The sequence below is a fragment of the Cicer arietinum genome, chromosome 6, assembly GCF_000331145.2.
Source record: "Cicer arietinum cultivar CDC Frontier isolate Library 1 chromosome 6, Cicar.CDCFrontier_v2.0, whole genome shotgun sequence".
Taxonomy (NCBI): domain Eukaryota; kingdom Viridiplantae; phylum Streptophyta; class Magnoliopsida; order Fabales; family Fabaceae; genus Cicer; species Cicer arietinum.
Genome location: NC_021165.2, coordinates 30,884,873 through 30,887,328, shown reverse-complemented (window position 1 = coordinate 30,887,328; position 2,456 = coordinate 30,884,873). Strand labels below are relative to the sequence as shown.

At 29.1% G+C, this 2,456-nt stretch overlaps 1 long non-coding RNA gene across 1 annotated transcript; it reads right to left on the bottom strand.

Moving 5' to 3' along the window:
• Window positions 1–472: 472 nt before the first annotated feature.
• Window positions 473–1,563, bottom strand: LOC113787281 (uncharacterized). The gene is made up of 2 exons (XR_003473789.2): window positions 1,211–1,563; window positions 473–707 (listed from the first exon to the last, which is right to left on the bottom strand). It is a non-coding gene; the product is annotated as an uncharacterized lncRNA (long non-coding RNA).
• Between the last annotated feature and the right edge of the window lie 893 nt (window positions 1,564–2,456).

The following is a 2,456-nucleotide window of genomic DNA, read 5'->3' as shown; positions in this document are numbered from 1 at the left end:
CAATTATTTATCCTAAGGCATTTCTTTATTTATTTCTGTGTTTTAGTTTAATTACTTTAAAAAAAAAATATATACCCTCGCTTTGAAAAACGGGGTGTTACAATCACTTTCATTTCTATAGATCTGCACATCAGTAACCAATCCGAAGACAATCACTTTTTGTTTCTATAGATCTACGCATCGGTAACCAATCCGAAGACGATCATTTTGCACATTTAAAAAAAATTGTGCATCATTCCCACTTTAACATTTCAAGGGCACTTTAATACATGTGTTTGTTACTGGACAAAATTTGGGCCCTTATATTTACTTATCTTTTACCTGATAACATGAAAACAAATACCATTGTTATCCATATTTTCAAATTTTTCAAGTAAAATATAATTAAATAGGGGCAGCTGTAGTACCCTAAGTTTGTCCATTTTGAAAAAAAATAATAAAGGAAATATGTATTTAGAAAAGGAAATAAAAATAATTACAATAAATATTTTTATTATGTATCATAAATTTACAATTTCATCTAATTAGAGTTTTAAAACCAAATCAAATTACAAACTAAGATTAAAGCCAAAAATAAATTACAATAAAATTTAAATCAGATCAAGGCATGCTATGTTGACTTTGTTCACTGCCAAACCCTGCTATGTTGATGCTGACTGCCATTGATGCACAAGCCATGTTTATTGATACATTTGTTCCTGTTTTAACTAAATAGAGAAATAAAAAGATAACTTGTATAAATCAGCCATTGTACACATTATAGTTAACAAAGAGACAAATTTTTGAGTTTAAAAAAAGAAACTAAAAGACAAACAAAAGCTCAGCAAATCAACAGATCAGAACAAATAATGAAGGCATCAGAGATGCAGAAAAATGCATATGATGAGCAAAGAAAACGAAACATCAAACAAAGAACTAGAAAGCTCAAACTCAAACAGAGACACAGCCAAGAAAGCAACTAATCAGATAAAAAACTCTATAAATACATCCTTTTTTTTACAAAGAGGAGGAAGATTGGGAGGGGAAGAAACACATCTAAAGAAGAGAGTTGTATTTTTTTTTTTTAAAATAGAAGAAACATTTTTTTTTTAAAAGAGAGATTTGGAAACAAAAATAGTTGAGCATAGAAGGAGCAACAACCCAACTCAATCCTTAAAATCATATATATTTAGAAGTAAAAATAAGAGAAAAGGAGAGAAATCGAAATCACCGTCATTTCCACCGGTAACTGTTGCTATCAGCCGTGCACCGCCGCCGTCGCCGCCACTTCTCCTTTTTGGTATGTGTCCCTGTCATGCTTGTTGTTATTTTTTCTATACTTGTTTCTGTTTTATTTTAAAATAGGTTTACTTGCTTTGGACTTATTGAGCTTTGAATGAGTTTACTTCTATTTTGAGATGATGTTGGTTTCTATTGAAATAATGCTAGTGCTAAATTGTTATGCTGGTTTGTATTGAAAAAAAAGATGAGGCTAAGGTGTTTTGAAATGATGGCTACTTTGAAACTTAGCAGTTAGGAAGTATAGCAAGTTGGGACTCGTAGCTTTTTGAACGCAGGCGTGGCCATGCTGTCCTGAAAAGGTCTGTAAGCATGTGTACTATTTGGTGATTGATTTTGATTTATTAAATCAATTATTTATTTATTTAAGAAAGTAAAATCAATAAAATATTATTTTAAAATATATTATATATATACATATATATATATATATATATATATATATATATATATTAATTATGACAATTTAACCATTCTAAAACTCTTTATACTTATTTATTTTAATTTATTTTATTCTTTTTTTATTCATTTATTTATTTTAATGAACTAACACTACGCGAAAAATTGTATTTTACAGCGCTTTTTTTAAGCCATTTACAGCGCTTTTTCAAAAAATTAAGCGATGTAGTATACAGCGCTGTAAAAAGATACAACAGCGCTCTTTAAAATAAAAAAAAAAGCGCTATAAATCTCTTCTAAAAACGCGCTGCTTGTTGTATTAGTTTTACGGCGCTTTTTAAAAAAAGCGCTGTAATATGCATTCCTTTATTTCAATTAGATCTCTTTCTGGGATTATAACAACAATCTCCTTCATAAATCGTAATATACAGTATCCGCAGTCTATGTTGTTAGTTTGACGAGAGCACTATAAAATAAAACATATAAGTCAATAAATATTTGTGGATTGATTGTTAATGAAATTTTAAAGCCATACATTTCAAACCTTTATTAGAATCCATGTGATTTATTTGATTTTTGCTTCGACACTGTAGCACCCATTTGAGCTCGGAAAACTTGTAAAACACTATCAAATAAATGTGATTATTAGCATTAACAGACACATTATATATATATATATAAGAAATAAATGAATAAATGAATACAATACCTGAAGAGTGCGAAGAAATACGTAGAGTTCATAAGGTTACGGTTTCGTTTAAGAAGAAACAGCGAGAATG